The sequence below is a fragment of the Lolium rigidum genome, chromosome 4 (assembly GCF_022539505.1).
Source record: "Lolium rigidum isolate FL_2022 chromosome 4, APGP_CSIRO_Lrig_0.1, whole genome shotgun sequence".
In the NCBI taxonomy this organism is placed as follows: domain Eukaryota; kingdom Viridiplantae; phylum Streptophyta; class Magnoliopsida; order Poales; family Poaceae; genus Lolium; species Lolium rigidum.
Window position 1 is genome coordinate 94258009 of NC_061511.1, and position 15674 is coordinate 94273682.

The window sequence follows — 15674 nt, forward strand, 5'->3', positions numbered from 1 at the left end:
CAAGAAGTTTGATTTGTCTATGCTTGAAGTTTGCTTCTTTTTTCGCGGTAGTCTGCCTCATCAATTATTTTACTGCAAGCTCACATCGTACTTGTGTGGAAGTCCACCTTTTGTCTCTATGAAAAGTTCAGTTTTATAGAACACTGTCGTTACTCTATCGCTTCTCTATCCATGTGTATAATTTTTCACTCCTTCTCTTATCTTGCTGTACTACCAGTACTTACGTTTTTATTTCTTTCTTCTATCTTGTGAGAAACATTTGATAAACTAATCATGTAGCCAGGTTGGAGGTAAAAGGGAACATGAGCTGGTGGTGTTCCCCTTTATTTTGAATTACGGTTTTCTCTTGATCTAGATTCAGCCTGTTTGCATGTGCAAGTTAGTGTGATTATGGTTTCTGTTTGCTCTGAAGTTTCCTGGCCACATATGGCAGTTTAAAGATAAGTGTTGTGGGTGATGCTCCTGATCTAGATGTGTAGACCATTGTAAATATATTTATGAAGTTCAGACTGATTAATTTTTGACAACCGCGATAACACATTTGTTTTGCAGGGAGTTCAGATTTTATATGTTGGCAAGTTCATGTCATTCAAGTCGAAGTTTACATGTTCTATCACAAGAGCTCTTTATATTTCCAGGGGTTCGGGAGCACCAGGCTATTCTATGTTTTGTTGTCCGGCTGGTAGAATTCGTGAGAAGTTCAGATATAGGAACCCAATCTCCAAAAAGGTAATTACAACGTAGGTCATTACAACGTGCTGTAGTTCAGTCCACGAGCAAAGTGCAGTTTTATGACAGAGTCCACAATTGGCGACCCGGTAGTCCATCGCCGGCAGCCATGGGAAGTCCATCAATGTCGTCCGCAATGTCCAACAGGGAACAACACCATCGGGAGTTCACTTCTTCTAATCCGTTAAGCTCACTTCTCCTAATTAATCTGTTAAGATCACTTCTCTTAATTTGCAAAGTTCACATCTACTGCTATTTTCAGTTTATATATTCCTGCTAGATAGAATATTCCTGCTACATGGTCATCTGGAAACACTGTTTACAGATTGTGTGTATTTTTTGAGATCTGTGATGTTAAGATGTGCATTCATTTCTCACTTTGTGCCAGTATCATCTTCATATCCCTAATGCCAGACTAATTCAGTTTCCCTCTTGGTGCCAGTATCATCTTTCATATCCCTAATAAACTGTTGTGGTGGTTTTTTCATGCAGCTTGTTGATGCTTTAGAGTTGAGTAAAGAAACTATGGGGACAGTGAAGCAAAATCTTTGGTGGGATTTTCTGTATAACAATGTATGATTCCTTTTATCTCCTCTTTATATCACTTGCTTATGCGTTTCCATTGATCAAATCTGAAATAGAAAGTGTTAAATACTTGCTGGTATTATCAAGTTTTTCCCTATGTTCGAAACATAGAAATCCATTTAACCATGTGTCAGAAGTTCAATCTATTGTATGTGGTGTTCCCTATTATTTTCAGTTCTAGTTTTCTTTGGATCTGGAGTTAATTCATGTTAGCCTGTCCAAGTGGGTTGGATTATAGTTTCTTATTTGTTCCTTAACTATTCTAATCAAAGGACAAAATAGAAGAAATTATTTGAGTCTCGCAACTGTCTTGATTGCTTAGAAAGATCACAAACTAGTTTTGCAAATGCTCAATATAATGTATATATTTAAAGTCAGAATGTTTTCTGCTAAAAATAAGTTTTCCTTGTCTGCTAAACTGGATTATTTGTTCTCGAAAGTATGTTACTTTCAATGTAAGACAAGTTCACTCCTCAGTCTAAAACAGTTCACTACATTCGAAAAAATGAAAAAAAGAAATTCCCTAGTGAAAAGGCCGTCAAGAAAATGCTTGACCCGGAGTCCACTTGTAATGTCTCTGAAGTTCACTTGTTAATGCCCAGAAATTCATTTAATTTTTGTGCATTCAATTTTTGGTGGCGACGCATTTACTTGTACATTATTTATCTAGTGATTTGTACAAATGCAGAAATAAAAGAAATTTAATCTTTGTCTCTACTCTCAAAATTATACTATTGATGAGTTGCAGGTTTGGGATTTCATGCCGACAATAAAAAGAGACTCAAAATCTTGTACAGCTCCTCTCATGCTATGTGTAAAAGGTTACAGGGAAGTACTGTAGTGCGCGGCCCAGCAGTCCACCCGTCCGCTAAGACGCAGCGCTGCGCCATCGCAGGAGGCAGTGCGGCAGTTGAGTCATCCACTGGAGGCTATGCCTGCAATTTCTAATTTTCTGCTGCTAGCTTGTTTTGATGTTTGAATATACTCTCTTAGTATAATTTCTGTTGCCAAGCTTGTCTGGCTAATTTCTGCCTGATGCACAGTACACATTATTTGTAATTCGGTAACCTTTTATTTTTGAGGAGTACATTCGGAAGTTGTTGACTGCCAAAACCCACCGGCGGGCAGCGGCCTTGTCAACACCGTAGAGCCGGGAAGAGCCTAGAGCTGCGGCTGGCTGAGACCCCTCCGAGCGACGGCCCGCAATGCTCTTCTGGTCACACGCGGCGTTGCGAAGTGCAAGGGCGTGCCACCTGACCTATACCTGGTCGGGAAGGTGATGGGGATGCCTCGCTTAGTTTCTGCGGGGCATACATGTAAACATTAAATACGAGCCTCGATCGGCTCTCGGGTTATCTCGTGAATCGGCTCAAAGAGCCGATCCACCCATGATCCGTGCGGGGTGCACGAATACTTGGTGGTCCTGCTTGATCAAGATGAAGCTAATGAGATCTACGACGATTTAGGGTTTTCACCGCATAATCGGATCATCCTACTCCCAGGTTGGGCCTCGCGGCCACGCACGGTGCTCGTAAGCCGATCCTAAACAAGGCCTAAAAACCAACATGATGTTGATCCTCGGAACATCCCGTTTAGGACTTGCGAACGCCACCCTACGTGCCACTGGATCCTCCCCCCCTTTGTAAGGCCTAACTATTGCAGATATTAAACTAATCCTTGTAGAACAAGGAGCAATCGTAACGGATCAGATCTACTAAATAATGATCAAGCGGGGTGCCGCCCCCACACCTGAGATAGGCGTGAGGGCGGCTAGATATGCAAGGGTTGCACTATGTAAGCATGCTTAAACGAAGAACAATGCTAACCCTAACACATCTAATGATAACTACGTTGCTCGCCATCAAAAGCGCTTCAGTACGAGCAACGCATGAACAACGTGGGGCTTGTGCTGCCTAGATCGCAAGATGCGATCTAGGCAGCATGTCGCTTACCTGATAGAAACCCTCGAGACGAAGGAGTTGGCGATGCGCCGAGATTGGTTTGTTTTGGGGTTGAACGTGAGTTGTTGTTTATTCCATAAACCCTAGATACATATTTATAGTCCAGGGGACTTTCTAATGTGGGCACGCACTAAACCGTGCACGACTAAGATTCTATCTCTAAACTAAAATAGATCTAAAATGTTACAGATACACGGGCAATTAAGCCCAACTTGGTATAACAGGCCGATTCGTATAATTCTCCACGTATATTTCCTTAAGCCCATCTTGACTGCGGCCCACCTCTGACTCGGTCAAATCTTGGTGATAACACATGCCCCCCTGGTTTTGGAATTGGTAATTCCAAAATCACTCTGCTTTCCTTCGTCGGGTCATGTCGTGGCAGAACCATCGCAGTATCCCTCATGATGATGCCTTGCCTTCTCAACTTCTCCGCGTGACCTGGCAGTTTTTTTTCTTTTTTAGGCACCACTTCCTCGGAAACTGCTGTGGCATTGAATTTCCACTATATCCTCCTTCGATTTAACCGCTCTGAACAGTTCTCCTTTGTATCTCCTCCGCATTAGCACTCCAAAAACCCTCCCAGCCACCATGTCTTCCTCCTCCTCTGCCCCATCGGATCTTGCTAGCCAATCCTCCACATCCCGTGAGCCGACGCCGGAATACGACGCGGCGGCGGTCCACGCGGCCAACACCCGCCGCGCCATTGCGGCCGGAGAGGAGTCAGACCATGACTTCTCCATCTGGTCCGAGGACGACAAGTCCTCGACAGATGGGGAGAGCGACCTCCGCTTCCTCGCCGATGGGGAACCGGAGGAGGAGGAGAGCGATGACGATCGCTTCTCCTGGGATGACTTCACCTCCTCCGAGGGGGTGAAGGAGGAGGAAGAGGAGGAGGAGGACGACGACAAGAGCTCCTCCGACGAACCGCCGGCTAAGCGGTTCTGCCCTTGGCCGGGCAACCTTAGCGACTTCGACAGCGACGAGGATGACGCTGACGAAGAAGACGAGGACAACGAGGGCCCGGTCGGCGGCCATTGGAGCGACGACGAGCCCGCCGGAAGCAGCGCCGACAGCGGCGACGGCCGGCGACGACGAGGGCAGTGATGGCCCGTAGATAGGACCTTTAGAATAGGGCCAGTAGCAGTAGATGGGGCAATGTATCCCCTAGTATTTCCTTTTGAGAGCAATCAGCTCTTTAATGTAAGAAATCCCGTCTATCAATGAAGAACTTTTCCCCAATTTTGATTTTGCCGATTTCTTCTGAGCTTAATTGAGCCGATTCCCTCTTCTACTGACCTTTGCCAATGCGTAATGAGCCGATAGCACCACATCGGTTCTTCGAAATTCACCCTTCCTTCCTTCAACCAATGATCTTCTAAACCTGGTGGAAAATGCAGGTTTTTCAGGGAAACCTTCGAACTCTTCCAACCAACTCCAACAATCCTTTTCAACACTCATCACTGTGAAGAAGGCCGCCATGAAGGAGCAGCCGATGGCATCACCATCAGCTCTTAAAACAGGGTAAAACAGAGCATCCACCGGGCCTGCTGCCCCCGAGCCTTGTTCAAGCCTGCTGCCCCCGAGCCTTACTCGAGGCGAGAATATCGAGAGAATGCGCCAAAGCCCGGATCGGCTCGAAGCGGCCGAAGAAATTTCCATTGTTTTATTCTCTCGAAGCAACGAAGGCACCGCCGCTGGCCCGGACTTGGTGGAGACTCGATAAAAATCGCACAATTCAACTAGAGTCGATGGCTACGCATCGGCTGTCTCTTGATTCTGAAGTCGATGCCCTTGCATCGGCTGTTCCAAAAATATTATTTTTTTTATCTGGCCGATTTCCCTTAATCGGCCCCCAATGTCTCCTTGCACGTATGTTCTCACATGTTTATCTGCACATGTCCATCTGATTATATGCCCCCCCCGAGCCGATACTTGCTGGATGACTGCGGATATCGGCTTGTATGGTTAGCCAGGGCACTGCACTTGTACGTCGGCTCCGCAAAAATCCACGCTGACTCTCGTCTGCCGACGTGGTCACTGCCCAGTAGATCGGTGGTGAACGCAAGCGAGAACATGTGGTGAAAGTAATTTTGGCCGATTGCTGGAATCGGCCTACATATTCATTGGAGAGCTGACTGAAGGTCCTGTAATGTCCCTTCATAAACTTTTTGGGGCCGATCACAAGGATCAGCCTCGCCTGGTTTGCTCATTGATTTGATCTTGCTACTTGGCCAGGCTGGATAAAACCAACCCAACCTCTGACTTGATGCGCTTGCTGTCGTCCACCTTGAGTGCTCCGTAGAGTCGTGGAGCGCTAAGCTCTGTCGGCAAGACGAGTACCATGTTTGTGCCGGCCGATGTCTCATCATCGGCTTTCCTTTGTTTGGGGCGCCACTCCATTTTCCGTGGACGACCCTCTTCATCCGGGGTTCGCTGAACCTTTGCAGCCGAGATCAGGCCGTGCCTTCCTTAGCGTATGCGGTACAACCTTTCGGCTTCCTCCGGGCCGCGCAATCGGCTGAACCCTGCGCTTTTGGGAACGGCTGAGTCCGTCGAGGGCACCACCTTGGCCGGTGGTACCTATCTTCTTCCACTTCTCCCTCGTCTTCTGAATCCTCAAGATCTGCCCAACGAGGTGACTCAGCGCGTTTGCTTTGTGGCGGGAGAGGCCCTAGGCGCTCGAACACAGACACGTTGGCTGCCTCCTTCTTTTTCTGATTGCATTCTGGGCAATTGCCGATTGTGGGCAATCGGCTCATTCCTGAATCCCGGCAGTGTCTGAAGAAGGGGCAGTCCCAATGCCGGGCGTTGTCATCTTGCTCCCTTGATGCTTCCGTGGCACAGCGCTCGTGCTCCTCCTCATCGTGATCCTGCCGACGATATCTTCTGGCCTCTCTAGCCAGACGATCTCCTCTATCATCGTAATTGTGCCGTCGGCGTTGGTCATACTGACTCACATATTTGTTGAGGAGGTGATCAGAGAGGGGTCGCTGATATCTTATATTCTTCACCTCTCCCTCGGTGACATAACGCTTGCCATCATGACGGAGCCGATCGCGTGGAGCGGCCTCCTCTGTATCCTTGCTGTGAGAGCAGCTGCCCTCATCTCCATCTTTGCCAGAGTGGTTTCCAGGTCCTACCATGTTGATGCTGAACGAGGGACCCGGCTGGCAACCTTCAGGGTAGGTGATTTCCACCATGTTAACGGCGGGGAAGGGTTGGGTGTCGACCTTCATGGCGTACTGGTTGAAAATTAGCCGCCCCTTCTCTATCGCCGCTTGGATGTCGCGACGCCACACCGGCGGTCGTTGGTGGCATGGGAAAGCGAGTTGTGGAATTTGCGGTACGGCTTTCCGTTTAGCTCCTTCGCCGTGGGGAACTTGAGACCTTCGGGAATCGTCCAGCTGTTTCTCCTTGAGCGAGGAGGTCGAAGATTTGTTCAGTCTTGGTCATGTCAAAATCAAATCCCACTGGGCGGCCCTGGTGGCTTTACCCATTTGCGGGCCACGGGGGTTCCCCACGAGTCCACTCAGCCACTTGCTATCTCTTGGCCTCCCGCGGGCACTTCATCTTCCTCCGTATCGACCATAACTACTGCACGCTTGAACTTGTCTTGGTACGGGTCGGGGTGGCGCTGTTCATATGCTGATAGTTTCGAACCATGTGCGCCGGCGAGGATAATCTGCTTGGGAGGCCATGTCCTTGAGCTATGTTGCAAGGCCTGCTACGCCAACTCGACTGCTTCCTTTTCGGTTATACGAACCGAATAACATCGGTTCCTAAGATTCCTGAAGCGGCTGGATGTATTCTGTCACCGTTTCCCCGCGCTTCGACGTAGTTGTGCTAGATCGGCAATGCCGGACTCGGAAGCTTCGAATGGTATTGCATATGGAACTGTTCTTCCAATTGCTTCCAAGGCTGGATGGAGTTTGCTGGCAAAGAGGTGTACCACCCAAAAGCCGATCCCGTGAGGGACTGTGAAAAGAGCCTCACGCGTAGCTGATCCGACACTGAAGCCGGTCCTAGTTGAGCCAAATACCGGCTGACGTGTTCGATGGAGCTGGAGCCATCTGATCCACTGAATTTGGAGAAGTCAGGGAGCCGATATTTAGGTGGCAGCGGGATCATCTCGTAATCGTCGGGGTACGGCTTGGAATAGCCGACTGCCCTTCTTTTCGGCATCATGCCGAACTGGTCTCTCGGTATGGTGCGATCTGATCCAGCTGTGCTGGCCGTAGGAGTTGCACTCGAAGATTCGCCGGGGTGGCGTACCTGGCCAGCCATGTTTGCTTTCCAGCTCCGGGCCAGCTGCGGGAGCTGGGCTCGGGAGTTTCGTCGGTGTGGCGCATTTAGTTAGCCACGTACGCTTCTCAAGCTCTGTCGCCGACGTTCCTCCTATCTTCGCCGGAGTCCCCGATGTTGTGGCCTGGTTTGTGAGTGCCCAGTCACCACAATCCGGCACATACATGCACGCGTGTCCATGAGGGATCTCCTTAGGCGCCTCCATTAAGAACTGGTAGTCACTAGGGTCGCCACCAATCCTGTAGACGAGGAATGCCGGTGTAGTCGGCACTTCGGCGAGTGCTGCCAACGCATATGGCAGCGGTGGACGGGACTCGGAATGGCAACTCTCCTTGATGAGTCCCGAGAGCTGGTCACGACGGCGAGTGCGGTGGCTCATGATCTCCTGGATCACGCGCGGAGCGACACGCTCCAACACGTTGACCAAGTTCTCGAGTGGCGGTGTAGCGAGTGAGCCACCGGGTAGTTGATCTCCTGCCGCGGACCCACTGGTGCGTTCCTCCGACGAGGTAGAGAGGTCTATCCCATCGAGCGCACCTTGCGGTGAGAATCCCTTCCATCCGATGCCATGGGTACGGGTTCTGCGAAAAGAGCCGATGAGGTCGGCTTCGAGGGTGGCCTTGATCTCGTTGTGCTTGCTTCTTGAGCTCGTCGGGCAGATCCTCGTAGGTGAGCGGCGTGCCGTCCGCCATCTCGGATGTAGATGGCGATGTGGTTGATGCGGACGATTGTCCCACCGGGTCGTGCCGAGAATGTGTTGGCTGCCAAAACCCACCGGCGGGCAGCGGCCTTGTCAACACCGTAGAGCCGGGAAGAGCCTAGAGCTGCGGCTGGCTGAGACCCCTCCGAGCGACGGCCCGCAATGCTCTTACTGGTCACACGCGGCGTTGCGAAGTGCAAGGGCGTGCCACCTGACCTATACCTGGTCGGGGAAGGTGATGGGGATGCCTCGCTTAGTTTCTGCCGGGGCATACATGTAAACATTAAATACGAGCCTCGATCGGCTCTCGGGTTATCCTGTGAATCGGCTCAAGAGCCGATCCACCCATGATCCGTGCGGGGTGCACGAATACTTGGTGGTCCTGCTTGATCAAGATGAAGCTAATGAGATCTACGACGATTTAGGGTTTTCACCGCATAATCGGATCATCCTACTCCGAGGTTGGGCCTCGCGGCCACGCACGGTGCTCGTAAGCCGATCCTAAACAAGGCCTAAAAACCAACATGATGTTGATCCTCGGAACATCCCGTTTAGGACTTGCGAACGCCACCCTACGTGCCACTGGATCCTCCCCCCCTTTGTAAGGCCTAACTATTGCGGATATTAAACTAATCCTTGTAGAACAAGGAGCAATCGTAACGGATCAGATCTACTAAATAATGATCAAGCGGGGTGCCGCCCCCACACTGAGATAGGCGTGAGGGCGGCTAGATATCCAAGGGTTGCACTACGTAAGCATGCTTAAACGAAGAACAATGCTAACCCTAACACATCTAATGATAACTACGTTGCTCGCCATCAAAAGCGCTTCGGTACGAGCAACGCATGAACAACGTGGGGCTTGTGCTGCCTAGATCGCAAGATGCGATCTAGGCGACATGTCGCTTACGATAGAAACCCTCGAGACGAAGGAGTTGGCGATGCGCCGAGATTGGTTTGTTTTGGGGTTGAACGTGAGTTGTTGTTTATTCCATAAACCCTAGATACATATTTATAGTCCAGGGGACTTTCTAATGTGGGCATGCACTAAACCGTGCACGACTAAGATTCTATCTCTAAACTAAAATAGATCTAAAATGTTACAGATACACGGGCAATTAAGCCCAACTTGGTATAACAGGCCGATTCGTATAATTCTCCACGTATATTTCCTTAAGCCCATCTTGACTGCGGCCCACCTCTGACTCGGTCAAATCTTGGTGATAACAGAAGTTCACATCATTTTTTTCTAGGAGTTAGCCCTGTCCATTTTTACTTTGTCTCGGGGATTCATTTTGATTTGTTAGGGAGTTTATGAAAGTTCCTTTCCATTTGAAGAAAATTAGAAGATAAAAATTGAATTAAACACTACTTAATTGTTGGCACGCTCATTATTTAATGTCCAAAAGTACATGATGCCCTATGTTCATCCAATAAATGAAAAAATTCACTAAAACACAAACATGATGCCCTATGTTCACCCAATACATGAAAAAAAATCCGTTCAATGTTTACAATCTGAAATGTTCACTTTGAAAGGCTATGCAAAAATGAGTTAAAAAAACATAGTTTCATATATCATAATTCGTGACTAGAAGTTCACAAATATTTACCGCGAAGTTCACGTGCTTGTCGAGGCAAGGCAGTTCACATACTCAATTTTTCATGGGCAGAAATCTTAGGTATTAAATTCATCCATGCGTGCATCAATTGACCAAATCGATCATATATTTCTGTATTTGACACCAATATGAGCCGAGTTTCACTCTAACATTTCGTCCCGCCACACCTGACTATCGAAGGCGTATTAATTTCAAACCGTTGACATGCCGACAACCATCACTTTTTTTAGTATATATAAAATTATTTTCAAACAGTTAATAATTTGGAAAAGTGTTAAGAACGAAAAAGTTGCGCATTTTCTACACGTTTCTAACGCTATATCACACACATCTATCGGGCTAACGGTTTAAAAAATGTGCCCCAAAATAGTACCAAATCGGAGAAGTTTGCGAAAACAAATTTGAGTATTTTTAAAACTGCTATTAAACCTTGAATAATTTGGGAAAACAATCTGAACGAAAAAGATTCGCTATTTTCTTACCTTTCCAACGGCATATCGCATGCATCAATCCGGCAAACAGTTTAAATATGGCGGCCAAAAAACCGTACGGAAACCGTGAATTCCGCGAAATTGTTTTTAGTATTTTTGAAATTATTTGTAAACCGTAAAGAATTTGGGAAAACTTTCTGAATAAAAAAGTTGCGAAATTTTCATATCTTTCCAACCGTATATCATATGGATCATTCCGATAACGGCATTAAAATCAGCCTCAAAACATTGTCCGCCAAAAACATGACATTCTACTGTTCCGCCGAGAAGTTCACTTCCGTGCGGCAGGAAGTTCGGAAAGGGTTCAAGAAGTTTACTTTCACCGAATTCAGAAGTTTAGAACGCGCTGCTGCATCACTAAACATGAAAAATCGGAAGTTCACTTCGAACGCAATAGAAGTTCTCATTATTTTTGGAAGTTCACTTCGAACAAAAGACAAACACAACTCGAAAGTTCAATTCGAACAAGTGAAAGTTCGCAAATATTTTCAGAACTTCACTTGCCACCATCGGGAAGTTCACTTACCTCCGGACGGAAATTCACTCCCCATATAGAAGTTCATATTTGAAATGGAAGTTCACTCCTTACAATGTTGAGGTTCGTCTGGAAGTTCAGATGCAGATAAGGGGAAGTTCAGATCTGTATCCAGAGAAGTGCAGATGCGACGGAAGTTGGCTATATTTTCTGAAGTTCACTTCAAACTATACTAAAGTTTCGGAAGTTCGTCCTGTACAATATTGAAGTCCGTCGGGAAGTTCAGATTTAGGGGAGAAGAAGTTCACATCCACAGAAGTTCGCTATAATTTTATTACATGCCTGAAACTTTTATACCGCGATCGGAAGTTCACTAACAGATATAAGGAAGTTCATTTCTATATTCGAGCACCTCATGCACTCTGTTTTTCTGGACGGAAATCATACGCATAGAAATCGTCCGTACAACCACCGATTGCGCAATTCGACCAACTCAATGTACAATTAGCACTAATATAACTCTACTAATACTCCAACAAATCGCAATGCCACACCTAATCAATCTAGATGAGCCAATATTGAAATGTTCTTGTGTCGGGGTTATCTTCATTTTTATGTATTCCTGAAATTAAACTAAAACCATTTAGAATTTGGAAAAACATTCAACATGAAAAAGATTCGCCTAATCAATATCTTTTCAACGCAATATCATTTGGAACATTCCGATAAGTGGTTCGGAAATAAGCCCCCAAAACAGTTCGAAAAACCGAGAAGTTCGAAAAACGTAATCACGTATTTTCAAATCTGCTCTTAAACTATAAAGAATTTAGAAAAGTGTTCTTCATGAAAAAGGTGCGCCTAGTCAGCACCTTTCCAACGGTATATCATACGCATCATTCCGATAAACGGTTTGAAAACTGGAACCCCAAAACTGTACATAAATAGAGAAATCCGCGAAAACGTCGTTTTGTATATTTCAAATTAGTTTTAACCAATACAGATTTTGGGAAAACAATGAACACGAAAAAGTTGCGAAATTTCCGTGCGAATCCAACGGTATATTATACGCATCAATCCGATAAACGGTTTGAAAATCATCATAAAAATACTATCCGCACGAACATACAATTCTGGTATTCCGTCGAGAAGTTCACTAGGAAAACACCCGGAAGTTGAGAAAGGGTTCGAGAATAGTTATTCTCGAACCGGTTCGAGAATAGCAGACCGATATATATATATATATATATATATATATATATATATATATATATATATATATATAGGGTGACACTATTTTGAAACCGGTGCTCAGAATAATATTCTGAGCACCATCTCCCCAAGGGCGCGGGCCCGATGCAAAGAAAAACTTCCACGATCCCAACCCACCCACGCACGAACCCCACCTGGCCCGAATTGATCCCAATCCCCTCGTGCTCCCCACCTTCCTGCCTCGCTGCCGACCACCTCACCGGCGACGACGGCCCCCGCGCCGCCACCTGAAGTCCCCTGTGCCGCCGCCTCGACGGCCCCTGTGCCGCCGACTAGAGGCCCCCATGCCGCTGCCTCGAGGTCCGCGCGCCGCCGCCGCCTCCAATTCCCCGCATCTGCTGCTACTTATTGCACGGCGCCGCCATCGGTCGGTGACGCACGGCTAGGCACTCCTCCGCTCGTCGCCGGTGCCCCTCCTCTACGTACCTTGCAGCAAGGTGCGCCCCACGACCTTCTGTCGTTTGTCGCAGCACATCCTGTTCCAGCGTCGGACTCCAGCTCCGCTCATGTCGCCCATCCGCTTGGAGTTGATGCAGTACACGAGATCCCTGCATCAGTCCTGCGCGCTGCCTGCAACCTCCGGCGCCGTCGCGACTCGAGGCGGCCGGAACGGCTCTCTTTTGCCGGCGCGATGCACTGCCATGTGCGCACAGTCTCGTGGGAACTCCGCACCCCAACTGCACAACCAGAACGGGGCTCTCCCCCGCCCAGCCGTGGAGCAGCTGACCATGGCCGACGCCATGTCTCTTCTCCTCTCTCGAGTCTCTTTTCTACAAGCAGTCCAAGTTTTGTTTTTAGACAGTAATAGGCAGTACAGATGTTTGTTAACTGGAAGTATATTGTTGCTCTATCCATCAGCCCGTGTACGGTTGAGCCCGATGATGAACGGTGATTACTTTCTCAGTTTCGTTGTTGCTGCTCCTGGAGAAAAAATTCCGATTCAGTCACCACTTCTCCTCCGCTGCTGCTGCTGTTGGATATCAGCTATGTTCGTCAGTTTCATTAGTTCCACTCCAGTATTTTTACTTCAAATCAAGCTTCTGGTACTGATTTGGTTGCGCTATGCTAAAAATAAATAATAGAAGAGAGAAGGACGTATGATGTGGAGAAGACAAACTACAGCGTGTGGCAGAGAGAAAGTGCAGCACTGTGGACCAACAGACCATAAGAAATCTACTTTTTTATTGCACATGATTAAGCTTTTGCGACCATTTGTTTAAGCAAAGGCAAACAATATTGATTAAGGAAAAACAGGTTCTTCTTGTGCGTATTATTCAGTTCACAAATTACTTTCAAGGCATTTATGGAACTGCACACATTCGGTAGTGGAAATATGCGTTCTTCGATATCAGAAGTTCAGAACTGTTGATTAAAAAATTGCAGGGAAGTTTAACTAGTGACATCATGAAGTCTAGACACTCGATGTTTATTTTGCATTGCCAAACTGCTAATGCACAACCATAGAAATAGAAGAAGTACATGTGTTGTGGCAACAGAGGTGATTTTCCATGTCGATTCAACTGTGTATGTTTCCTTTCAGTTTATAATTAATCTATCTTGTCCATTGATTGAATATTAGTGGGCACGCTAGTTTCAAAACATTGTGGGGCGGTACAATCACAAAGGCTGAGAAGTAAAGGATGTCGTGGAAAGTTTAGGTACTCCGTTTTTAAATCATTATACTTTTGGATAGCCTATGACGTTATCATTCCAGCGCAGGCAAGCAACTAGGCGCGCTGCCCCTGCCGGCAACCAATCAAGTTTGCCGTCACTATCCCACCGTACGCCGCTGCCGCTATCCCTGCACTCCTTGGCCCCTCTTCCATGCTCCCCGTCGCCAGGCACTATTGGTACATCGGCATAGCTTCAACAACTCCCCATGCATCACTTGATGCGGTGTCCACTTTTGTGAGGCGCCTAAGGTCGGAAGAAGCTCGCGCTGGAGATGGGCCACGACAACGCTCGGGAAGCATGATGAGGCCCCGTCGGTGGCAGTGCAAGCCCGGAGTAGCGATGCTAGGAAGCAGTTTAAATCTTATGGCGAAGTGCAGTTGCCTCGAAGGGAAAAAATTCAATTGATGTTTTAAAAAATAAGAGCGAGGAAGTACACCAAGGCACTATCAGAAGTATACACAAAAGTAAACCAACCAAAAAGTATTGAAAAAAAAGGAATTTTCTTCCGGTAAGTACATATAAGTAATGTCAAAAGTACGCAACTTACGAAGAAGGGTTGAAAAAATCATCCAAAAACAATTATCTCTATAAGTACGCAACTTACGATGGAAAGTACAAGAGTTCACTCCCGGAATGTACATACAATACCGATGATAATTACATGGGTTAATTATTTCTATAGAATTTTCAAAATCCAAATCTACAAATAAAAAAATACTTGACGCTAAGAAGTACAACCGTTTGATACGAGCAGTACACCCATTTAATATATGAAGTACAAGAAAACCGACAAAATTAAAATGTAGAAAAAGATCCTGTCATCCGCGAGGAAGTTCAAATACTTGATGCTGAGAAGTACAACCATTCGACATGAGGAGTACACCCAATCAATATAGGAAGTACAAGAAAACAAACAAAATCCAAATGTAGAAAAAATAAAAATATAATCCCTCATCCGTGAGGAACTTCAAATACTTCAAGGACGTGGAAATTCAAATAGTTGATGGAGAGAAGTACAACCATTCGACACCAGCAGTACACCCACTAAATGTAGAAAGTACAAGAAACTGACAAAATCCCCTAGAAAAACAAAATAATCCCGTCATCTGCGAGGAAGTACGAGTAGTGATTCCGAGAAGTACATGCAGAGACAACATGAAGTACAAGCGGTAATTACATGAATTAAAAGTGTTCAAAGAAAATACTCCCACATAAGTTCACATAGCAAAAAACAATAATAATCCCATAACTCGTAAGGAAGTTCATATACTTGAAAATGAGAAGTACAACCATTCGACACGAGCAATACACCCAGTTATTTCAGGAAGAACAAGAAACCAGTCCAAATGTAGAAAAAACAAAATAATCCCGTCATGTGCAAGGAAGTACGATCAGTGATTCCGAGAAGTACAGGCGGAGACTACATGAAGTACAAGCGGTAATTACATGAATTAAAAGTGCTCAAAGAAAATACCCCCACATAAGTTCACATAGTAAAAAACAATAATAATTGCATAACCCGTAAGAAAGTTCATATACTTGACAATGAGAAGTACAACCATTCGACACGAGCAATACACCCACTTAATATAGGAAGTACAAGAAACTCGACAAAGTCAAAATGTAGAAAAAACAAAAATAATCTTGTCATCTGCGAGGAAGTACGAGCAGTGATTCCGAGAAGTACAGGCGGAGACATCAGGAAGTACAAGCGGTAATTACATGAAGAAAATACCCCCACATAAGTTCACATAGCAACGTTGTGAAGTTCAAATATTAAGATCCGGGAAGTGCAGAATCTCTTAAATAGAATATAGGGACAATCTAAAATTATCATTTTGAAGCACACATGCTAGTTTTTGT

The 15674-nt window shown here is 46.3% G+C and overlaps 1 long non-coding RNA gene across 1 annotated transcript; it reads left to right on the forward strand.

Annotated features, from left to right (window-relative positions):
- The first annotated feature begins 743 nt into the window (after positions 1–743).
- Positions 744–2389, forward strand: LOC124649525. Its single transcript, XR_006986673.1, has 3 exons — positions 744–912; positions 1222–1302; positions 2063–2389. It is a non-coding gene; the product is annotated as an uncharacterized LOC124649525 (long non-coding RNA).
- Positions 2390–15674: the final 13285 nt, after the last annotated feature.